This window comes from Giraffa tippelskirchi, chromosome 12 (genome assembly GCF_054371585.1).
Source record: "Giraffa tippelskirchi isolate mGirTip1 chromosome 12, T2T-mGirTip1v1.2.pri, whole genome shotgun sequence".
Taxonomy (NCBI): Eukaryota; Metazoa; Chordata; class Mammalia; order Artiodactyla; family Giraffidae; genus Giraffa; species Giraffa tippelskirchi.
In genome coordinates this window covers 101,448,284-101,473,678 of record NC_137286.1, presented here as the reverse complement: position 1 = coordinate 101,473,678, position 25,395 = coordinate 101,448,284, and the positions used below count along the sequence as shown (strand labels likewise).

At 46.9% G+C, this 25,395-nt stretch overlaps 1 long non-coding RNA gene, 1 other non-coding gene and 1 pseudogene across 2 annotated transcripts; 2 read left to right on the top strand and 1 right to left on the bottom strand.

Annotated features, from left to right (window-relative positions):
- Positions 1-333: 333 nt before the first annotated feature.
- On the bottom strand, positions 334-406 carry TRNAG-UCC (transfer RNA glycine (anticodon UCC)). Its single transcript has one exon. It is a non-coding gene; the product is annotated as a tRNA-Gly (tRNA).
- Positions 407-7,870: 7,464 nt separating this feature from the next.
- Positions 7,871-7,985, top strand: LOC145530679 (small nucleolar RNA SNORA70; annotated as a pseudogene).
- A 6,133-nt stretch (positions 7,986-14,118) lies between these two features.
- On the top strand, positions 14,119-15,643 carry LOC145529128 (uncharacterized). Its single transcript, XR_014070943.1, has 2 exons — positions 14,119-14,251; positions 14,659-15,643. It is a non-coding gene; the product is annotated as an uncharacterized LOC145529128 (long non-coding RNA).
- Positions 15,644-25,395: the final 9,752 nt, after the last annotated feature.

Below are 25,395 nucleotides of genomic sequence, written 5' to 3'. Positions count from 1 at the left end.
AAATCCTGCTTATGTGTGTGTGCATGCCTACTCACTTAGTTGTGTCTAACTCTTTGTGACCCCAGTGACTGTAGACTGCCAGGTTCCTCTGTCCATGGGATTTCCCAGGCAAGAATACTGGAGTGGGTTGCCATTCCCTTCTCCAGGGGATCTTCCTGGACCAGGGATCGAACCTGTGTCTCTTGAGTTTCCTGCGTTGGCAGGCAGATTCTTTATCACTGAGCCACCTGGGAAGCCCCAAACCCTGCATAAATAGCTATTTTTAAATCTTTTTTTTTTTTAAAGTAATTTTATTTATTTATTGGCCATACCTCAAGGCATGTGGGATCTTAGTTCCCTGACCAGGGATCAAACCTGTGCCCCCTGCAGTGGAAGTGCAGAGTCCTAACCACTGGACCACCAGGGAAGTGCCTAAATCTTTTAAAATGTGTTGTGATTATATGTTTACAGGAAAGAACTGGACATCAGATTTCTGGTTCCTCAGGTAAAGAGTTTGGAATTTGCCCCTCTGTTCTAGTGAGTCAAAGCTTAATAGACTGAAAACTCAACAGCTCTCTAGGATGCAGTAAGAGAGGGAGGGTGGACATGGGGCAACCACTGCCCACAAGACTGGAGACCCAGCCCACCAAGTGCAGGAAGCGGCAGCCGCCCGGAGCGGACTCAGTAGGGGCCAGTGCTGGGACCAAAACCTCAGCTGTGATGTTCAAATCCCCTAGACGCTCCATGTAGACAAGTCTGAGAGCTAAAATCTCCAGGGCAAAGCCATCATAGCAGGTCCCCACAGTCTTGCAGGATTTATCTCCAGGGTCTCAGCCAGATTCCCACAGTAAATATCAGAGAAAAGCTCCCTCATGCTCCCAGCAGTGTGAGGGAAAAAGGAACTATGTTAAAATACACCAGACGTATTTCTCTTGGGACTGACACATACACACTACAATATATAAAATAGATGACTAATAAGGACATACGTATAGCACATTGTGGACCCTGTGCTCAGTCGTATTTCTTTGCGACCCCATGGACTGTAGCCCACCAGGCTCCTCTGTCCATGCAATTTCCTAGGCAAGAATACTGGAGTGGGTTGCCATTTCCTACTCCAGAGGATCTTCCTGACCTGGGGATCGAACCCACATCTTTTGAGTCTCCTGCGCTGGCAGGCAGATTCTTTACCAGTAGTGCCAGACAATATTGGCTAGCACGGGAATTGTACTCAATACTCTGTAATGATCTGTATGGGAAAAGAATCTAAAAAAGAGTGGGTATGTATATATATATATATACATATATATATATAAAACTGATTCACTTTTCTATATACCTGAAAATAACAATATGGTAAATCAACTACAGCCCAATAAAAACTTTTAAAATAAAAAGAAATACACCATAGGCCTCTGTTCTTCTTAACAATGCCTGCCCTCAGGGGAAACTAGGTAATCAGACCCTGGATCAGAGCTAGACTGCCTGGGGAAGGGAGATCCCCACCTCTACCCGCCCTCCTGTGCCTCCCAAAAGAGGAGGAAAAATAAACTGAGAAACACTTGTGAAGCTCACAGTCCAGAGACACAGGCTCACAGAAACCCCGGGACCCTATCACAGGATTAGAAGGCTTCCCCACCCTTCACACCTCACCAACACATCACTGAGGGCCTGTTTACAGCTGTTCCTTTTTACCCAGCACATCGTGCCTGGCTGTTAAGAAAAATCACAAGGTCTACCAAAAGGCAGAAATCACAACCAACGAGACGGAGCAAGCATCAGAACCAGACGTGGAAGGCATGTCGGAATTATTAGACCAGGAATTTAAAACAACTCGGATGACTATGCTGAGAGCTCTAAAGGATGGAGTAGACAGACACGAGGACAGATGGACCATGTAAGCAGAGAGACGGAAGTCCTAAGAAGGAACCAGAGGGAAGTGCTAGAGATCAAAGGCACTGTAGCAGAAATGAAGAATGCCTTTGATGGGCTTACAGGCAGACCTCGTTTTATTGCACTTTGCTTTACTGAGTGTCACAGACACTGGGTTGTTGTTTTGTTGTTGTTGTTGTTTTTAACATATTGAAGCAACCCTCCTGCATAAGAACTAGCCTATCTGCACCATTCCTCCAACAGCATTTGCTCACTTTGTGTTTCAGTGTCATAATTTGGTAATTCTCACAATATTTCAAACATTTTTCGTTATTATTTGTTAGAGTGCTGTATAGTCAGAGATCTTTGATGTCCCACGGTGGATGGAGAACTTAATCAATGGCTCCACCAGGACTGTTACCCTGTCTCCTTCCCTGCTCCTTGAGGCACAACAATATTGAAATTAGGCCACTTAATAACCCTACAATGGCCTCTAAGTGTTCAAGTGAAAGAAAGCATTGCACATTTCTCACTTTAAATCAAAGGCTAGAAATGGGGCTTCCCTGGTGGCTCAGAGATAAAGACTCTTCCTGCCAACGCAGATGTTTGATCTAATGCCATGTTTGATCCCTGGTCTGGGAAGATCCCACATACCATGGAGCAACGAAGTCCGTTCACCACAACTACCGAGCCTGTGCTCTAGAGCCCAGGAGCCACAGCAAGGAATAACCCTCACTCTCCCCAACTAGAGAAAGCCCACTTGTAGCCACAAAGACCAACCACCATCAAAAAATAAATAAATAAGTCAATCTTAAAAAAAAAAAATCAATCAATATATTGGGAATTCCCTGGCAGTCCAGTAGTTAGGACTCCAAGCTCTCACTGCCAAGGGTCCAGGTTCAATCCCTGGTTGGGGAACTGAGATCCCACAAGGGGTGCAGCCAAAAAAAAAAATCAGTATAATCCATCACATCAACAGACTGAAAAAGGAACACAGGAAGGCTCTGGAAGAGTTATAGCCCAGGTCTCACTGTTCCCCACCACACTGCTTTGGGACTGTCCAAGCCCATCTGGTCCCACAGAAAGAGGAAGCAACAGCCCAGCTCTATGTAACATGAGCCCCCTGAACCCGGCTGAGCTGAGGGGTGGTGGAAGCAGGGGGACTGGTCCCAGAACTGGAGCCCGGCAACCTGAGGGCCCTGAGGGTTTACAGGCACAGCTCTGGGCAGGAAAAGAAGTGATGGAGTGGCTGCAGCGGTTCCAAGTTTCTGTGGTCTACTGGGGAGCTTCCCTCCTCTCCCCTCACATTCATCAGGGCAGACACACAAAGGCCTCCATCTCAGTAACACACGTCAGCAGAGAGGGGAGTGGACGGGTCAGGGAGACAGAGCTCATGATCCAAACTGCACCTCTGCAGAGAACAACCACTAGAAGAAAGACATCAAGCCAACAGCATGAATCTCAGGACCAGAACTTTTGGGACAAATGGACCAAGAGGGAAGTTGACACAATGTGTGTCTCAGTCGTGTCCCACTCTTTGCGATCCCATGGACTGTAGCCCGCCAGGCTCCTCTGTCCATGAGATTCTCCAGGCAAGAATACTGGAGTGGGTTGCCATGCCCACCTCCAGGGGATGTTCCCAACCCAGGGATTGAACCCAGGGCTCCTGCATTGCAGGCGGATTCTTTACCAGCTGAGCCACCAGGGAAGCCCAAATTGACACAATAAATAAGCTCAAAGCGGTAAGGGAGTATAAAAGTAATGTGAATCAGGCGGAGAAGTTATCAAATAGGAAGCAATACCTGCTCTACTAAAGGTGGGGCAGGCAGTCATTCCAAGGTCCAGCAAACTTCTCAGCATAGCAGATGGAACTCCAGCCCCCTTTGTACCTCCCCAGTGAGAGTGGGAGAGGTTATGGGGGATGCTGTCAACCCTACCTTTCCTTGGATGCTAAGGGCCTCCTCTGCAGACCTTAGGCAGTCCCCCACCACACGTCAGTGAGCTGCAGTGCTGACGTGGAAAATGGCACACTATTCTGCGAAGAGAGTTTATTTCTTAACCATGGATCTGACAGGGTGATTCTCCAGCCCAAACACGTTCAGTGGCTTTCTGCCATCAGCCAAAGGATCTCGGAATGACTCATGAGGCTCTTACATTCTGGCCCCAAACCACCATCCCAATTTCTCCTCCTGCCACCCTCTTCCAAACACCTGATGGTCCTGCAACATGAAAGCCTGCATGAAAGATGTCAAAGCACAGAGGCTCCTTCCAGGCACTGATTCTGCAGGTCTGTGATCACTGTCTGGAGCTGCTGGAGAAAAGTGGGAGAAACAGCCATGGTCCATGAGCATGTCTGCCTGGGGGCTGGCAAGATGAGGAAAGCTTGCCATGCTGTGAGTTAATGAGCTTCAGCTAGAAGCTCCCACACATAACGTGGTTTTTCATAGCTTCACACCTTAGAAAATGCTGTTGTAACTGCCTAGAAGGTTCTTCCCCACTCCATCCAGCGATTAAACTCCTACTCATCCTTCAAGACCCCAGCCCCTCACCAGGAGCCTTAGTGCTTTATTTTCCATGAGACTGCAGCTGTGATTTCAGGCACACAACACATAGCGCTGTGGGGAGGTCTATGGACACATATCTCCAGCAGTGAGCACTTGGAGGGCAGGGATCAACTTTATGCTGCCCTGGATCCACTGTGCCTGTCACGTAGAGACCATTTAGTAGATGCTTGAGTCATTAATTAAATACAGATGTCTAGCTAGCTAATTAGTCATAACAGAAAATTATGCTCTACTAGGAGATCTGTCCAGGGTGATTCTTTGGAATTCCTGCCTTGAGGGAGAATAGAATTAGCCTAGTCTGGATTATCCTAGAGGCGGGTCCGCATCATTTAATTACAGGCCCTGTTAGGCCTCCTCTGAGCACCTGCCTGTCTGAGACTGAGGCTCCCCCAGAAGGGTCCCCCGGTTACCACCGCAGAGGCTGCTGCTCCAGCAATGCCGGCCAGTATCCAGCAGGGTGTGCATCCAAGATTGCAGGTTTGATTTTCAAATCTCTTAGACCCCAAAGACAACCTTGTTCTGTGGAAGAGAGACTTCATGCTCTTTTATAGGCATAGGATTCCTGCCTATCTGGCCATAATGAACAGTTTTCAGCATACATTTCAGTGTAAATAAATGATTTCAGCTTCCTTGAGGGTTGGGGCTGTGGGTGGTGTGATCCCAGGTGTCCCGGGTACCCTTTGCATCTCGCCTGTCAGTGCCTCCTCCCCCCGCCCCGCCCAGCCCCACACACATCCCCTGGCTGCCTCGCCTCTGGTCCAGGGGTTTCCTTGACCTGGAAGTCTCAACCCACTCCCACCCAGCCCACCCTCTGATGGTAAACACCTACTCACTGGTCTTTCAAAACTCAGGTCAATAGATTCATCTCTACCGTTATTTTAGATTTCACATATAAGCAATATCCTATGATATTTGTCTTTCTCTGTCTGACTTATTTCACCCAGTATGTCAAAGGAACATATTTATAAAATAGGAATGGAGTCACAGATGTAGAAAACAAACTTATGCTTCCTGAGAGGGAGGAGGGGTAAATTGGGAGTCTGGGATTGACATATATGACTACCATATATTAAATACATAACTAGTAAGGACCTGCTGAGGGGCTTCCCCAATGGCTCAGTGGGTAAAGAATCCACCTACAATGCAGGAGTCATGGGAGATGTGAGTTCGATCCCTGGGTCGAGAAGGTCCCCTGGAGAAAGCAATGGCAACCCACTCCAGTACTCTTGCCTGGAAAATCCCATGTACGGAGGAGCCTGGTGGGCTGCAGTCCATGGGGTCGCTACGAGTCGGACACAACTGAGCGACTTCACTTTCACTTTTCACTTTCATGCATTGGAGAAGGCAATGGCAACCCACTCCACTATTCTTGCCTGGAGAATCCCAGGGACGGGGGAGCCTGGTTTGCTGCCGTCTATGGGGTCGCACAGAATCGGACATGACTGAAGCGACTTAGCAGCAGTAGCAGCCAGTATTCTTGCCTAGAGAATTCCATGGACAGAGGAGCCTGGCTTCCTGCAGTCCATGGGGTCGCAAAGAGTCGGACACGACTGAGTAACTAAGCACACACACATGCACACATATATAAACTAGATAACTAATAAGGACCTACTGTATAGCACAAGGAATTCTGCTCAGCACTCTGTATGTAGTGGTCTCTATGGGAAAAGAATCTAAATAAAATATGGTCTTCCTTGCAAGGAATATAAACCTCCTTGGTAGGCTGTAGAGGTCACCTGTGGTTAAGAAAACGATGGGGCTCAGTCCTGAGCGGGGGGGTAGTGATGAGCCAGCAGCAGCACAAAAACCCCCATCACAAGAGCTTTGGGACTTCCCTGGTGGTCCAGTGGTTAAGAATCCACTTGCCAATGCAGGGAACACAAGTTCAACCCCTTGTCCAGGAAGATTCCACATGCCACAGGGCAACTAAGCTGGTGAGCCTGCAACAACTGAGCCCTCACACCACAGCTACTGAAATCTTCCCTCCTAGAGCCTACGCTTCACAATAAGAGAAACCAACGCAATGAGAAGCCCTCACACTGAAACTACAGAGGAGCCACTCGCCACAACTACAGAAAGCCTGCTCACAGCAATGAAGACCCAGCACAGCCAAAAATAAATAAATAAAATGCCATCCATTTACAAAAATAAAAAAGAAGAGCTTTGGAGCCAAGTTCCTAAGTCAGTTGACAGAGGAGAATAAGAATTAAAATGGCACTAACTTTTTGTGGCATTTCTTCCGTGGTTGTTCTTCAAGAAACGTCTGCTTCAGGAGTTGATATTAAGCTCAGCTTTTTTAGGGGAGAGAACTGTTTTTGAAAATTACAGACAGAAAAGCATCCGGAATGCCCTCCTCCTCCCCTAAACCTGGCTTTGATCTTAGCGTCCCCGTCCAGGCTGGGCAGCCAGGGGCACAAGGAATGACACAACAGAGGGACTCATAGAATTACAGAAACAGTGTTTCACAGCTGGCTTAGCTTATAAAGATTAACTTAGAAAAATAGTAAATGCGTAGCACTTATGTACTGGCCTCTGTTCTAAAGGCATCACATGAATTTTTTATTGAATCTTGCCAACAACCCTCTAGGGTAGCTACTGTTATATTGTTGTTATTCAGTCACTAAGTTGTGTCCAACTCTTCGCAACCCCATGGACTGGGGCACGCCAGGCCTCCCTGTCCATCACCAACCCCCAGAGCTTGCTCAAACTCATGTCCATTGAGTCGGTGATGCATCCAACCATCTCATCCTCTGTCGCCCCCTTCTCCTCCTGCCTTTAGTCTTTCCCAGCATCAGGGTCTTTTCCAATGAGTCAGCTCTTTGCATCAGGTGGTCAAAGTATTGGAGCTTCAACGTCAGTCCTTTCAATGAATATTTAGGGTTGATTTCCTTTAAGATTGACTGGCTTCATCTCCTCACAGTCCAAGGGACTCAAGAGTCTTCTCCAGCACCACAATTGAAAAGCATCAATTCTTTGGTGCTCAGTCTTCTTTACGGTCCAACTCTCACGTCCATACCTGATTACTATTATGATCTCCATTTAACAGATAAGGAACCTGGGGCTGAAAACTGTGTCAACTTGTCCCGGGTCTCCCAGCTAGAGAGAGAGAGAGACAGCTGGGGTGAGCAGCCAGGTAGTGTCCAGCGTCTGGAGCCCCTACTTTTAACCCCACGCCATCCCACCCTCAGCATGGAGGCCAGAGTGAGGGATGCAAGACAGAGGATGGTCACCTCATCCTTTTGGGGTGATGGAGAGACTAAACTGGATTTGGGGGTGATTCTTCCTGGGTGAGGATAGATGAAGGAAACGAATGAGGAGCTGGGCCATCTTTGGGGGCTCTGGTCAAAAAGGCAATTGCCTGGGTGGGTGATGACTGAGAGCAGCCAGGGGACCAGTGTGGATGCATCCCAGCGAACGTCAAATGTCAGAACTAGGGAGACCTGGAAGACAAGGAAAAGCCAAGATGCACCCTAAAGTTGAGGACAGCTGTGGCTGCAAACAGCAACCTTCTTGGTAGTGTATTCAGCCTGTTGTCTGTACATGTTGCCCTAAGGGGCCTTGGAGACCACTCTTTCCAGTGGATGTTCATGACTGGCCTGGTATCCCCAGTCTAAGCTCTAGCCAGGTATGCATGGTACCTTTGGAAGCCCCAGGGCGCAGTGGCCAGGGTTCACATTGGCCAAGTCATCATGTCCATTGGCACCAAAGCTGCAGAACAAGGAGCATGTAACTGAGGCCCTCCTCAGGGCCAGGTTCAAGTTCCCTGGCCGCCAGAAGACCCGTATCTCCAAGAAGTGGGGATTTACTAAGTTTAACGGGAGTGAATTTGAAAACATAGTGGCAGAAAATCAGCTCACCTGGGATGGCTGTGGGGTCAAACACATGGATAATTGTGATCCCCCTGGACAAATGGCGGCCCTGAACTCAGGAGAGCCTGGGCGCTGTCCACTCCTTACTCAGGCCCATCAATAAATCCCACTTCTCTGTCAAATCAATAAATCAATAAAGTTGAGGACAAGAGCAGAAGCCTCAAGGGCTGAAACCCACACGGATGAGGGACCAGGAAGCAGGACCCCAGGTGCATAGGTAGCAGTGGCCTTGTGGGAGCCTCCATGTGTGAATAATCAGCCAGTTGCAGGCCAGGGGGTCAGGCCAGGCACAAGGAGGAGGCCTGGGTAAGGGGGTGTCATGGTAAGATGACCACAGGCATTTGAAGTCTGACCATCAGCAGTGAAAACAGCCCCCTAGAGCAGCGGTCCCTAACCTGCTTGACACCAGGGAACAATTTCGTGGAAGACAATTTTTCCACAGACCAGGGGTGGGGCAGTGGTTTCAGGATGATGCAAGCGCATTACATTTACTGTGCACTTTATTTCTAATCTGGGCTTCCCTGGTGGCTCAAACGATAAAGAACCTGCCTGCCATGCAGGAGACGTGGGTTCGACCCCTGGGTCGGGAAGATGCCTTGGAGAAGGGCATGGCAACCCACTCCAGTATTCCTACCTGGAGAATCCCATGGACAGAGGAGCCCAGTGGGCTACAGTCTATGGGGTTGCAAAGAGTCGGACACGACTGAGCTTCAGAACACTTTGACTTCATTTCTTTCTTATTTCTAATCTAATGCTGCCGTTGATCTGATTGAAGATACTGGTCCATGGCTGAGAGGTTGGGGACTCCTGGCCCAGAGAGATGAGCCAGGATGGGCTGCTTGGAAGCACATGGTCAGGAACTGCTCAGACTGGCCTCTGAGTCCCCCCCTGGGCAGGGAGGCCATGATTTCAGGCTTCTGAAAGGCCCCCAGGGAAATCTCCCTCTCTGACCACAGGCTCATGTGCCCTGGCCTCACTTACCAAGAGTGCTGCCAAATTCTGTCCTGTAAATTTTGGGCACTGAGCAAATATTAAGCCGTAAATGACGGGAGCAGAGAAATCATTAGCGATGTACCAGTGATCATGTAATGTCACTGCGGAGACTTCCCAAGTAAATAATTTCCTTTCCAGTCACCGAATAGCATAATGACACAGCCAAGACGGGTTTCTATTTATTCCTGGCCAATCTCTCTCAGATTTACGTTCAATCATGAGATGGGATCTCTCACTGCATTTCAGCGCATTACTTAATCAAATGGTATGCCGGTTGACCCCAGTGTGTCTTAAAGTTGGGGTTATTTATGGATATGGTTTCGAGTGGAGGGTCACCGTGGGGCCTAATCTGCATATGACTCTCAGGAGAGCTGGGATGTTATTTGCATAAGAAGCCTCAGGTTTCTGGGGAGGAGCCAGAAAGAGGACTGCAGCACAGCTGACGGGCAGAGTCCCCGCTTTTAGGGACCAGCTACTCAAGGGAAGACTCTAGTCAAGCCACACAGGAGAGCACTTGGGGCAAGTGGGGCTCCCCCCTCACCTCAAGTCTAAAGTGAGCCAGTGAGCCAGTGCTCTGCTTCAGAGGTTATCTTGGTACCCCGCGCCATGACTCCATGAACAGTCTCCCTAGTTCCTTCCAGGCTCTTCCTAGAGAATTTCTTGTTGTTTAGGCACCAAGTTGTGTCCAACCCTTTGCATGGACTGTAGCACACCAGTCCTCCCTGTCCCTCACCATCTCCTGGATTTTGCCCAAGTTCATGTCCATTGAATCAGTGATGCCATCCAACCGTCTCATCCTCTATCACCTTCTTCTCCTTCGGCCCTCAATCTTTCCCAGCACCAGGGTCTTTTCTAATGAGTCGGCATAGAGAAGGAGGTGTCCTTATGAGCCACGCTGCACTGTCATGGACTTGTAATTTTTTTAACTATTTCACTTACATTTTATTCTTTTTAAAACATTTTTAATTGGAGGATAATTGCTTTAGAATATTGTGTTGGTTTCTGCCATACATCAGCATGAATCAGCCATAAGCATACATATGTCCCCTCTCTCTTGAACATCCCTCCCATCCTGTCCCTATCCATCTAGGTTGTCACAGAGCACCGGATTTGAGCTCCCTGCAGTGAACTCCCGCTGGCTCTCTGTTTTACATATGGTAATGCAAATGCTTCAATGTCACTCTCGCAATTCGACCCTCTCTCCCCTTCCCTCACTGTGTCCTTACGAGCCACACTGCACTGCCATGGACTTGCACTAAATTTTATGAAGATCATTTCTTAATGATGTTCTGGGTGAAAGAGCAAGACCAGTAGGTGTGGCTCCTGCCCTGGAAGGCTCTTACCGTCCAGGGAGGAAGAGAGACTTGTACCATGGAAGTCGGAACAGGGGTTTATCTTACTGCTGCATGTCTTCCTGGGGGCCTGAGCCTCCTGTCATAGGTAAAGTCCCTCTCTGTCTCTAGCAATTTTCTCTGTTCTAAAGTCTACTTTACCAGAAGTCAATACAGCCTCTCCCGCTTATTATTTACATGGTATATCTTTTTCTAGCCTTTTACTTTCAACCTACCCATGTTGTTATATTTGAAGTGAGTAACCCACCAGGCTCCTCTGTCCAAGGGATTTCCCAGGCAAGAATACTGAAGTGGGTTGCCATTCCCATAGCCAGGGGATCTTCCCAACCCCGGGTCTCCTGCACTGCAGGTGGATTCTTTACCGTCTGAGCCATCAGGGAAGCAACTCAAGTATGATCCCTGGTCGAGGAACTAAGATGCACATGTTGTTGTTGTTCAGTCACCCAGTCGTGTCCGACTCTTTGCAACCCCAAGGACTGTAGCCCACCAGGCTTTCCTGTCCTCCACCATCTCCCAAAGCTTGCTCGGATTCATGTCCATTGATTTGGTGATGCCGTCCAATCATCTCATCCTCTGTCGCCCCCTTCTCCTCCTGCCCTCAATCTTTTCCAGCATCAGGGTCTTTTCCAGTGAATTGGCTCTTCAAATCAGGAGGCCAAAGTATTGGAGCTTCAGCATCAGTCCTTCCAGTGAATACTCAGGGATGATTTCCTTTAGGACTGACACAGGGAGAGTTTGAGAGGCTACTTTTTATAAATGGCTGTCATGAGATGAGTCATGATCAATGATGAGATTCTGCTTTAGGCAGGGTTATGAATGGAGCTACTTTATTGGCAAGCTAGGGGCAAAGGGGGAGCCACCTGATTCTGAGTCAGTCCCATAGAAAAGAAAGGCAAACTGCAAATGGATCGATAGGTACCTTGCTTCTGGGCACCTCTTTGAAGCAAAAATAACTCTTCTGATTTCCTTTAGGACTGAACTGTAAGATCAGTCTCCTTACAGTTGGATCTCTCTGCAGTCCAAGGGACTCTCAAGTGTCTTCTCCAGCACCACAATTCGAAAGCATCAATTCTTCAATGTTCAACCTTCTTTATGGTCCAACTCTCACATCAGTATATGTCTACTGGAAAAACCATAGCTTTGACTATATGGACTTTGTCAGCAATATACTGGAATATATATATGTTGGCAATATCTGAAATCTACTGGAGGTGATAAAGAAACCCCAGAGACCCACCACTGTGATGTTCTTGAAGTCCTGAGGACCTGGGAAGCCTGCCTTCTTTCTGTCTTTCAGAGTGTTCTGGGGACTTCCCTGGTGGTCCAGTGGATAAGATTCCACACTTCCATGTCAGGGGGCACAGGTTCAATCCTTGGCTGGGGAACTAAGGTCCCACATGTGGTGTAGCTAAGAAAAACACACAAATCCCTGCCAAAGCAGAGTCTTCTTAGGCTTTTCTGTTGTGTTATGCCCGTGGTCTTTTAGTTGTGAAAGTGAGGGGCTGGGAGGAATGCAGCCACTTCATCTTGACTAGAACTGAAGTTTGACTATATCTGGCATGTTTGGGAGAGATCAGATGTGTTCCGAGACCTAAGGCAATCTCAGAGTTCCCTCATGACCAAGTGGGTGGAGAAATAGCTGAGAGAAAGAGCCAGTGAGCTTGCCAAAAGGTTGCCGTGACATGGGAGGAAAAGTTATTATTGCTTTAAACATAATGCCTTTCCCACAAATTAAAACTCAGTCATGATCCAGGAACCCTGCACCCTGAGCCAGCTTCAAACCGTAAACTACAGACTTTATAGAGCATAGTTCACTTTCCCATGTTGGCTGGATACATTTGGTTATTATTAATTACTCAGAAAACTAAGATCATGGCATCTGGTCCCATCACTCCATGGGAAATAGATGGGGAAACAGTGGAAACAGTGTCAGACTTTATTTTTTTGGGCTCCAGAATCACTGCTGATGGTGACTGCAGCCATGAAATTAAAAGACGCTTAGTCCTTGGAAGGAAGGTTATGGCCAACCTAGATAGCATATTTAAAAGCAGAGACATTACTTTGCCAACAAAAGTCCATCTAGTCAAGGCTATGGTTTTTCCAGTGGTCATGTATGGATATGAGAGTTGGACGGTGAAGAAAGCTGAGCGCTGAAGAATTGATGCTTTTGAAGTGTGGTGTTGGAGAAGACTCTTGAGAGGCCCTTGGACTGCAAGGAGATCCAATCAATCCATCCTAAAAGAGATCAATCCTGGGTGTTCATTGGAAGGTCTGATGTTGAAGCTGAAACTCCAATACTTTGGGCACCTCATGCGAAGGGTTGACTCATTGGAAAAGACCCTAATGCTGGGTGGGATTGGGGGCGGGAGGAGAAGGGGACGACAGAGGATGAGATGGTTGGATGGTGTCACCGACTCGATGAGCATGGGTTTGGGTAGACTCTGGGAGTTGGTGATGGACAGGGAGGCCTGGCGTGCTGCGATTCATGGGGTCGCAAAGAGTCGGACACGACTGAGCGACTGAACTGAACTGAATTACTCAGTAGGTGAGCTGAGGCACTTAAAACACCACCATGAACACCATGAGTGAGCTAACAGTTCTAGAACCTAAATTCTAACGTTTCTTGACTGTGGCTTTTTCAGACTTTGTCTTCAAAGGCATTTTATGAAGCACAACATACACAAGGCACCACAGCTGCACCCAAACAAGTAGGAGGAGCACGCGTGGTTAATTGAAACGGGTTTTACCGGGAATGTGGTGTGAAGAAACCGAGTCAATCAGAGGCTCATTGAAAAGGAGGACTTTGATATGCTGCAAGAAATAGTGACTTTTGTCCCCAATTTCTGACATCTCTTTCAATGCGACATTTTTAAACATCTGTTTCTAGAGCAGAGCAGGAAATCTCTAAGCAGCCATAACTCTTTGCTTGTGTCATATGGAAACTACAGGCTGTAATTTTTTTTTTAATCCTACCATGAAATCTTTTTTCTTTTAAACCAGTTCAAAGTAGAGCATTTAATGGGCATTTATACACAGGGAGAGTTTGAGAGGCTACTTTTTATAAATGGTTGTCATGAGATGAGTCATGATCAATGATGAGATTCTGCTTTAGGCAGGGTTATGAATGGAGCTGCTTTATTGGCAAGCTAGGGGCAAAGAGGGAGCCACCTGATTCTGAGTCAGTCCCATAGAAAAGAAAGGCAAACTGCAAATGGATCGATAGGTACCTTGCTTCTGGGCACCTCTTTGAAGCAAGAATAACTCTTCTGGCCCTTTGTTTGACTCCATGCTTTCAAAACTGTGTTTCCTGTCTCTGTGACCGAAGTTTCTATGGCTTCAGTGGCTGTGGATTACACGGAGAGGGGAATGTGTGTGTGTGTGTGTGTGCCAGCTCAGTAGGCGGAGGTCAAGGTAGTTTTTTTTTCCTTGATGAAATATATGAGGTGCCATATGGTAGAGCAACCTGAGAATACCAGGTGTGCCTGCATCAGAATCTAAAGTGCTGTTACCATGGAGACCAGCACTCCCTCAGCGATGCAGGGCCTCTACTTCGGCCTTCAGAGGAGCTTACTTGTCTAATAGGAACAGGTGCTCTGACATACAGAAGAAGTAAACCTTGAAGGCAAGCCTTTAGGAATTTCTCATTTTTTTTCCTTGATTCTTTCTAAAGAGTTTTCTCCCTCTCTACTTCATGAGTGAAGGCTTTGTTGAACTAACAATAATAGTAGCCTTTATTACAATGGTGTTCTTCCTAGGTGGTTCAGTGGTAAAGAACCCACCTGCCAAGCAGGAGACAAGGGTTCTATCCCTGGGTTGGGAAGATCACCTGGAGAGGGAAATGGCAATCCGCTCTAGTATTCTTGCCTGAGAAATCCCATGGACAGAGGAGCCTGGCAGGCTATAGTCCGTGGGGTCACAAAGAGTCAGACACGACTGAGCAACTAAACAACAACAACAAATTCAGATGGTGCTTTGTGTTATATATGCTCTATCTATCCTTGGAGTAAGTGTTTTATCTGTATTTTACAGATGAGAAAACCAAACCAAGACTTCAAGAAAGTTTCCCAAGTCATAATCTCACAAACAGCTGTCCAGGTTGGAACTCAAACCCAGAACCATCTGACTTCTGCCTGTGCACTTAACTCCTTGCCAAAAGGTGATGAAGTTGTTACATCTGGAGTATGTCTGTCTGTTCAAAGGATCATCAAGCTTTTCAGTCCTATGAACTAAGAACTGAGAAGCAAAAGAAAAAGAAAGTGAAGTTCCTGAAAGCTTTCCAGTGGCCAAGTGGTGACTTATTGACAGGACAAGCCACAACCGCATTGAGAACCAATGGCTAAGATTTATTGAGCATCTGTATGTGTCCTTCATTCTTTCATCAAATATGTACTGAGACCTACCCTAAGCCAAGCATTGTTCTAAGTCCCATGGATGCAATGGTGATGAAAATGCTTAATAACAAATCAGACAAAAATCTCTACCTGGGGGGACTTCCTAAACTCCAGTTTGTGTCTGTGTCAGACACTGGACCGTGAGAACTCAGAAGCAGGAAAAGAGTTTATGATTAAGAAGCCAAGACAGAGATACAGATATCCTAACTGCAATGCACTGAGATAAGAGCTAGATTCCAAAGGGGTGCAAAGCTCTGGGAACAGTGCTACTAGGTGGGCACCGGGGCATCCAAGGTTTCTTTCTCTAGCTTTAGATGCCTAGAGCCCTCAAAGATCCCAGATCCTCTAACCTCCCTGGAAATCCTTTGGGACCCTCTTAGTCAACTCCTGAGAAGCTGGAACCCCTTGGGTGGGACATTCTAGGGCAAACCATTGTCATGGGGTGACTATCACACCAGGGCTCCCACACTTGTGCATCAGACGATTGATAAGCATAGGATTTGACATCTGTTCCTAACTCATTGCGTTTCTTTACATTTCATTTTGATCATTCTGCTCTTCCTTCCACCTGAGCTCTATTTAAACATTGTTTCAACAACCGTAAATATAATCTGTTCTTCCCAGCTCTGGGTTGTCCAGAAACTTGATGTCTGCACCTTGTATTAAGACACTTGGAGGGCGTTCTCTGGTGGCCCAGCGGTCAAGACTCCACTCCCACTACCAGGAGCACTGGTTTCATCCCTGTGCAGGGAAGTAAGATCTGAGGCCATACAGCCAAAAAATAAACAAATAAATAAACAAACCAAAAAAAATGGGGGTGGGAAGGAGGCCCAAAAAGGAGGGCATATATCTATATACTTAGTTGATTCACACTCTTGTTGAACAGAAACTAACACAATTGTAAAGCAGTTATCCTCCAATTAAAAGTAAATTGGACTTCCCTGGTGGCTCAGTGGTAAAGAATCTGACTGCCAATGCAGGAGATGTAGGTTTAATCCCTGGGTTGGGAAGATCCCCACTCCAGTATTCTTGCCTGGGAAATCCCAGGGACAGAGGAGCCTGGTGGCATACAGTCCATGGGGTCGCCAAAGAGTCAGACGTGACTTAGCAACTAAACAACAAATAAAATTAAAACAAAAACAAAAACAAAACAAGCCCTTGGAGAACAGTGTCAAGGACAGGCCTAGAGCAAGGCACTAAATTCTTCTTTCCAGCCCAGCAGAAATCCACTAAGTAATACACTTTGGTGCAGTCATTTGCCCCGCCAAGAACCCATGGACCCATTATTGAAGTTACACCTCTCTACCTTGCCCTGAGGACATGACGGAGGATGCTGCCAAAAGCCTTGGCAAAATTCCTTCTCCCAGCCCCAGAGACAAGAGTGCTTCTATATTGGGAGAAGGCTGAGGTGGGGAGATTGTGATTGCTTTGAAATCCAAAATGTAAGATGAGAAAACTGAACTGTTTGGCCGGAGCCATGAGAGTCAAGTCAGGCCTGTTGTTCACACTTGACTTCTGATGAACCAGTGCCAGTCTGTCAGTCAAACACAAATGAAATGTTACTAAACAATTGTCCCACTTTGTTTCATTAATGTTTGAGTAGACAAGCAGTATCAGAGCAACATATAAACAGAGTTCATTGTTCACATTCGATAAAACTGACAATCAGTCAGTTCAGTTCAGTCGCTCAGTCATGTCCGACTCTTTGTGACCCCATGAATCGCAGCACACCAGGCCTCCCTGTCCATCACCAACTCCCGGAATTCACCCAAACTCATGTCTATCGAGTCAGTGATGCCATCCAGCCATCTCACCCTCTGTCGTCCCCTTCTCCTCCTGCCCCCAATCCTTCCCAGCATCAGGGGCTTTTCCAATAAGTTAACTCGTCACATGAGGTGGCCAAAGTATTGGAGTTTCAGCTTCAACATCAGTCTTTCCAATGAACACCAGGGCTGATCTCCTTTAGGATGGACTGGTTGGATCTCCTTGCAGTCCAAGGGACTCTCAAGAGTCTTCTCCAACACCACACTTCAAAAGCATCAATTCTTCAGTGCTCAGCTTTCTTCACAGTCCAACTCTCACATCCATACATGACTACTGGAAAAATCATAGCTTTGACTAGACAGACATTTGTTGGCAAAGTAATGTCTCTGCTTTTTAATATGCTATCTACAATAAAGTAAATCTAATACATTTTAATGAACTGCATGACCACAATTGTGTTGTATGGTTAATTAAATAGAATTATAAGAATTCATAGCAACTGAAATTATTTCTTCCACAGTACAAAATTCTGGGGGTGAGAAATGGGTAAAGAAAGGTCCTTGAAAAAAAGGAAATGAGATGGGTTAGTGGGGAGGGAATTAGGGTCATCTAATAAGATCAGGGTTATGGGTGGGTTTTGCCACTGTTTTAAGCCAAGAAATTACAAAGACTGTAGAATTTCCAGTACCTGCCTTTGGCTAAATTTACAAGCTAGGAACTTGGGCAGAAGTATAGAGTTTAAGAAGACATATTGAGTTCTTCTAAGAGAAAAGACGGAGAAGGCAATGGCACCCCACTCCAGTACTCTTGCCTGGAAAATCCCATGGACGGAGGAGCCTGGTAGGCTACAGTCCATGGGGTCGCTAAGAGTCGGACACGACTGAGCGACTTCACTTTCACTTTTCCCTTTCATGCACTGGAGAAAGAAATGGCAACCCACTCCAGTATTCTTGCCTGGAGAATCCTAGGGACGGCAGAGCCTGGTGAGCTGCCGTCTATGGGGTCGCACAGAGTCGGACACGACTGAAGCGACTTAGCATAGCATAGCATAAGAGAAAAGAAACGAAAGAATTCTAGGAATCAACTAAAATCACCTAAAGCTGTTTCTAGGAGTATTGTTAAGATACTGAGGTGAGGGACTTCCCTGGTGGTCCTGTGGTTAAGACTTTACCTTCCAACACAGGACGTGAGAGTTCAGTCCCTGGTTGGAAAACTTAAGACCCCACATGCCTCGTGGCCAAAACACCAAAACATAAACCAGGAGCAGTATTGTAACAGATTGAATAAAGACTTCAAAACCGGTCCACATCAGAAAAAAAAAAAAAAAGAAGAAGAAGATACTAAGGCGAAAGGCAATACCTCCCTCTATTATGGCAACAAGTGGAAATTGGGCCTTTGTGTGCAAGAACTTGGGGGTTGGATTCAGATTATCTAGGAACTCTTTAAAAAGTCAGACACCTAGATCACTCTGAAGCCCACTGATCAAGGTCTCAAGGAAGGAGGTTTAGACCTGTGTATTTTTCAGAGCTTCCTAAGTGGTCCTGACAGTCACCCAAGTTGATTATCTAGAATCTTTAGATACAGAAGGTTTATACCTGGGGGGGGGGGGATTAGAAAGCACAGCCAGAGAGAGGAAAGAGTGGGGAGAGACAACTGAAGAAGTAGAACACCCCACGTGCTACACCAGTGTGTGTAAGAAAATCTAATCAGATTGTGTTCCTAACACCCACCACCACTCAGGGAAAAGGTACTCTGCCTGAGACGGTCAGGCGCGTGTGTGTGCTCAGTCGCTTCCATCCTCTCCGACTCCTTGTGACCCCATAGACTGTAGCCAGCCAGACTCCTCTGTCCATGGGATTCTCCAGGCAAGAATACTAGAATGGGTTGCCATGTCCTTTTCCAGTGGATCTTGCCAAGCCAGGAAGCCGTCTCCTGCATTGGCGGGTCTTTTGCCTCTAGTGCCACTGAGACGTCAGGGTGGGTGGCGGGGGAGGTTGTAAGGGAACTGGCACTTGATTCACTGGGAGAAGATGCTTTAGGAGGTGAGAGGAAGTGATAAAACAGAAAGAGGCCTTTTCAAAATTGAGTCAGGCTAATCTTGCCTCTAGTCTACAGATGCCAAAGCAATTTTCAAGGAACTCTTTTTAGGCATGTCCCTTTCTCCTCCTCTCCCCTTTCACTGCCACTGGCTAAAGGTGGAGACTCCATCCTGGGAGGGGTGCTCTGTCTGCCACAGAGCACAGCCCAGATCAGCCACTCAAGCTCAGCTATGCTGGCAGTTCTGCCAGAAATTCCATACTTCTGCAACCCATTTTGTCTAAGACGCTCAAATGCAAACAAATATTTAAATTACGCTGCTCACCGACTTCCCTGGTGGTTCAGTGGTGACGACTTCGTGCTCCCAACACAGGGGGCACAGGTTCGATCCCTGGTCAGGGAACTAAGATCCCACAAGTCACATGGCATGGCCAAAAAGGATAAATTATGCTGGTCACACACCTAAGAGCTTTTAGAATGTGAAATATGGTTGTTGCTAAGTGTTGTGCATCAGTAGGTGCTTGCCTGTGAGCTGCCCTGCAAAGACAGAGGCTACACTGTACCCTGAAACCTTCCTGGGTGTATGGGAGGTCACCCCATTCACTTTCCTCATGGATCTTATTTGTGAGCCTCTCATGCAACAGGCATGGCTTCCCTTGTGGCTCAGCTGGTAAAGAATCCGCCTGCAATGCGGGAGACCTGGGTTTGATCCCTGGGTGGGGAAGATCCCCTGGAGAAGGGAAAGGCTACCCATTCCAGTATTCTGATGTGGAGAATTCCATGGACTGTATAGTCCTTGGGGTCACAAAGAGTTGGACATGACTGAGTGACTTTCACTTTCATGCAACAGGCTGGAGGGGGACATGGCAACCCACTCCGGTATTCTTGCCTGGAGAATCCCATGGACAGAGGAGTATGGCGGGCTACAGTCCTTGGGGTCGAAAAGAGTGGGACACGACTGAGCGACTGAGCATCTACACAAACAACAGGCACTGTGCGGCCCCTGTAACCGGCCCCTCCCCGGAGTAACGGCAGCTCCTGTTTTGCCTCTTTCTGTCATGTCACAATCCTAGTCCTCTACACGGGAGCTCTTCCAGGAACTTCTGTCTATTTTATCACTTTTTCATTGGCCATTGACCTCAGAACTTCAAATCTCTGGAGAGCAGGAGTGGGGTGCTGGGAAAGTCAGTGGCTACATAAAGGTTATTCGCGTTTCCCACAGGCAGTGCTGGGTCTTGTTATTTTTCCTCAGTTGAGCCACGGGGGAACATTAGAGGCCCATGCAAGCCCCGCCAAGCAGCTCTCACCCAGTTTAATGTCTCCAGCGTTGAGAGTCATCCCCCCACTGTTACCCCACAAAGGCTAAAGGAAGCACATTGCCTACTCCAAAGGGGGTTTAAATCAAATCGGCGCAGGGTGACGTCTATTTGTAAAATAGAGATGCAATTTGCCTTGGCAGAACTGTGCCTTCCTATTGTACTAAATGGCTCCTGGTGCTCTGTTGCTGCTACGTAATAAATTTAAGTAAGTTACCTCTAATATGAATGTGGCTGGGTAAAAGAAATTGATAGAAAATTGAGCCAGTTTTCATCCCCAGACCGACCACCAGGTTCGAGGCTATTTCTGTCTCCAGAAGGGGTATGATTTCACAAACAGTAGAAGCCTTTTCTCATCCAATTAGCAAAGCACTTCTTCCCTTAAGGTATTCACAAGGTGATGACGTGAAGAGAGTGCTGTTGGGAGATCTTGCTGCAGATCACCTCTCTGGACCTCAGTCCTTCTACCAGAAAACATAAGAGCAGGAGATAAGACCTCTAGATATTAATCTGGCCCTAAAGCTTTCTGGCTTTCCAATTCTAAAAATTCCAAATAAGAAAAAATGAAAGTTAAAGACAGAAATGACATATATACACTACTCACACTATGGATAAAGTAGGTAACTAGTGAGAGTCTACTGTACAGCACAGGAAACTCTACCTGATGCTCTGAGGCGACCTGAATGGGAAGGAAGTCCAAAAAGAGAGGGGAGATATGTATACATAGAGCTGATTCACTTTGCTGTATGATAGAAACTAATGTAACATTGTAAACAACTATCTTCCAATAAGAATTAATTTTTTAAAAAATTAAAAAAAACCAAAAAGCAACTGGGAAAACCAAACTGAATAGCCAGGCCAGCCAAAGCAGACGAGTGGCTGTGAAGCCGTTACCTGGTGGGTACCACCTGTGCGGAGCAGAGTGCATTCCTGTCCCAATTATTCGAACCAAGCCCCTGATGCTGGGAAAGACTGAAGGAAAGAGAAGGGGACAACAGAGGATGAGATGGTTGGATGGCATCACTGATTCAATGGACATGAGTCTGAGCAAACTCTGAGAGTTAGTGAAGGACAGGGAAACCTGGTGTGCTGCAGTCCATGGGGTTGCAAAGAGTCAGACATGACTCAGCGACTGAACAACAACTACCCCGTGAGGAGGGTTATACCTCTTGATGCCTCTTGGAGAGAATAGTTCCTGATTCCACTGACAAAAAGTATGGCCATGTGACTTGTTTTGACCAGTGGATGGCAACAGACTCGATGTGTATGACATCTCAAGAGGAGTTTTAAGAGCTTCTGAGAGCTTGCGAGCCCCCTTGCTCTCCTCCCGATGCTGTGAGAACAGAGTCACTGAAGGTTTTAGGGATCTCAAGAAGGGACCACTGTACAGAGCAAAATCACAGCTGTAGCAGAGCTGCAGATGACGTGAGAATAAGAGCCATACCTTTGCTCCTGCAAGCCAGTGAAACCTGGGGCTTATTTCATCCCTCAGTCTTACCAAGAGAAAGCTGACTCACCACCCTCCATGGGGCATGTATGATTAATACTCAGAGAAGGACAAGGATGACATGGCTAATGTGTGCTCTTAGACCGAAAGCTCCTGGTGGCAGCCTCAGTCTCATGGATGCCAGAAATGCACAGCTCTCCAAACACGCAGCCATGGCTGCCGCTCACAGGAATTTGAGGCTGGCATGACACCACCATCACAGTGATGCCCTCCGTTCACTGTGTTTCGAACTGGAGTTCAATAGGGGTAAAGGCAGACCCTGGACTTATCATCAGAGTCCCAAGCCACTCCCTGATCTCTGATTGCCCACAGGTCTGCAGGAAACTTCGAACCTATCCCTGAAGTCCTGTCATGTGACCTTTGAAATCTCATGATGGACTCTCGGTTCAGAGAGGTCATCCCCCAAGACCAGACTGTGTGTCTTTTTTTTTGTTTTGGTGACTGTTCATTTGAATGAAAGCACAGTATTTAAAGGTTTCTCATAGAACAAATGGGTTCTCTTGCTCAATATGAGTAACACTGGATTCAACGACCTGCAAGGTCCCTTTTGGCTCTGAAACAAATTAGTCTTACAGCATTATCTAATTTGGACATCATTTTCCTCACCATTTGACAGGCAGGCATCAAATTTATTAGTGGCACATATCAACTTTATGCAGTTAATTAGGGCAGAAAAACAGACGAATTTTCCGAGTGAATTGACATCATAATCTAGGTGAGATGAACATGGATATAAGGCAAACCTGTCTCTGCTGCTTATCAGTCTTTGTTCAGAGAGTATTGTGTATGTTACTTTTAGAGAAAAAAGAGAGAACTAATTAGATCAACAATCTGTGAACAAAGTCAAAACAAAGAATTCAAATATATATTTTTTCACTGTTATACAGCCTGAGGGCAATAGCCAAAAGAAATTACTGTAAAGTGTGAGTAATGCAAAATAGATTTCGTGAATTTCCATCTGAAATGTGTGAATTTAATATACACCTGCAAATTAAGAAATGCGTTTTGATTTATAAAGTAGGCTTGATTCACATGTGGAAAAAATTATGTCCCATAGACAACTCCAAGATGGGTCCCAGGCTGCATGTGGACCTGGAGAAGTGGAAGGGGGTTTCATAGACTGAGAAGACACTGTGACTGCAGAGCCAGACCTTTATCCACGTTCGTCAAAACCAAAGCACCTGAGGCCACCACCACCCCTCCTGAGAAGATGGGCAAAGCAGTCTGTCAGTGATTCCCTGACCAGCTATCACAACAACGGACCTCTAAGCTACATCAAGAGGAAAGGAACTGAAGTTCTGTGTTTACTTAGGTCATGTACACAGACTAACACCCAGCCTTACCCTGGGCTTTCGGCTTAGGAGCCAACACCCAATCCCAGCTTCACCATCACCACGTGGTGAATAAGTTTCCTCGTGTCAGTGTTCTTCATGAGGGCTCTGGCTTACAGGGTCACAGTGAAGGCAGAGCCTTCTAGTAGGAGTCTCACTGCCCACGGGGCACAGAGCCACGACATGTGCAACATCCTGTAGGGGGGACAGCAGTGACCAATGCCCCCTGCCTCCCAGAGCTTGCCGCTGTCTAGTGTGTAAAAGAACCTGCCCTGACAGAAGGCAGACTAACACAAGTCAGCAGCAAGTGGGGACTGTTCCCTCTCTCGCCACGATAAACTCCTCTTCATGCTTCAGAGCCTGGCTGATATCACCTCCTCTGTGAAGACTTCTCTGCGCTTCTCCTCCTCCACGCTGCTGTTTGGTCATGTGCTCACGTGGCTGATGGATGGATCTGGAGATGGTTTGTTTCAGGGCTTTCTCTATGGGATGAGTTCTGTAAGGCAGGGGCTGTGCCTCAGATTTGCTGGGCATTCAGTAAGCTAAACTGACTTTATAAAGGTCTACATAATAGACTTAGGATGTAAGTGTTAGTCGTTCAGTTGTGTCTGACTCTTTGCGACCCCATGGACTGTAGCCCGCCGGGCTCCTCTGTCCATGGAATTCTGCAGGCAAGAATACTGGAATGGGTAGCCATTCCCTTCTCCAGGGGATCTTCCCAACCCAGGTCTCCTGCATCGCAGGCAGATTCTTTACCATCTGAGCCACCAGGGAAGCCCCCTAATACACCTAAATAAATCAATAAATATCTGTATGAGATTCAAATGAGAAAAATATGGAAAAATAAGTCCAGGCTAGATCTTTCTAGACGCCCTCCGTGCATAATCCCCTGTGGATTACACAGAAGACTTCCTTATACAGAAAACTTTGGGAAACCACCCCCCTTTTTAGGAAACCTGAGACCTTCTGACACGATGTAATGCTTTTTCTTTCTATAAAAAGCAAACCGCAGCTCTGGTCTGTGATTCTTATGCAAGAAACACCAAGCTCTTCCCTGTGTGACCTTCTCCAGGACACAAACCTGCATCTGCAGTAAGAAAAGACAGTGAGACAGTGTGTAGTTTGTCAGCTCTCTGTTTAAAGTGCTTCTTTTTGAGGAAATTATGCTTGCTTGTATTGTTCCTATTATAAAGAGGGAGAAATCTGGGTCTTAGTGTGGTGAACAGGGCAAGAGCGCAACCACCAACATCCATGCTTTGATTCACAAAAGGGACTAAGAGAAGTAAGAACAGAAGCCTCTCTCTTCTAGCCTCTTCTACCTTTGCTGGAAAAATAGCCCAAGAGCTCACGAAACATTTGGCAAAACACTTCAGTGTACACATGTCTACTATGGCCACTGGGTAGGCCAATTTGGGGGTCCAGAAGCTTCAGGGTGACTTCAGGATTCCACTTTTGGTAGAAGTAGTGTGGGGACCGCCTCAGTACAGCTCAGACTGTGTTTGTCAGCAAATGAAAGGGTAGTGGGACACTTTGGGCTATTTCTGGTGTCCTAAGATTTCCGTTCCGTCACAATAGAAGCCTTAGAGCCAAGTCTAGTTCAAAGAAGAGAGTGGTCCCTAACTGCAGCAGATCCCTTCCTGCCCTTGAGTCAAAGTGGCTCACTGCCAAGCAAACGGACCCCACGCACTCTGACTGCAAGGATCATCACTCCATCTACTGATCTCAGAGGCACTGACAGAGAGCAAGGACGGGCAACCAGAGCCACTTTATTTGCAGGAAAGTTCCAGTTCAGTTGCTCAGTCGTGTCTGACTCTTTGCGACCCCATGAATCACAGCACGCCAGGCCTCCCTGTCCATCACCAACTCCCAGAGTCTACCCAAACCCGTGTCCGTCGAGTCAGTGATACCATCCAGCCATCTCATCCTCTGTCATCCCCTTCTCCTCCTGCCCCCAATCCTTCCTAGCATTAGGGTCTTTTCCAATGAGTCAACTCTTCGCATGATGTGGCCAAAGTACTGGAGTTTCAGCTTCAACATCAGTCCTTCCAAACCCAAACAAAACCCAAACAAAATAAAGGGAGCTACAGTGATGTGCCCAGAACTAGCTCTGCAAGGAGGCCTTGTGGAGGAGGAAGCCTCACTTGTGGTGTTTGCTAGTTTCCATGGTGTAAATAATCTCACCATAGCTGATTTCAAGCCATCAGTAGGTTGAAAGACTGGCAATGTTGTTTTTAATAGTCAACAGTTGGCTCCAAAAATGCCTGTGATGAGCCAACTCTAGCACACTGTGCAACTTACATTTATTGAGGGTTTATGATGGGGCCATGGGCTTTCCTGGTAGCTCAGGTGGTAAAGAATCTGCCTGCAATGCAGGAGACCCTGGTTCGATTCCTGGGTCTGGAAGATACCCTGGAGAAGGG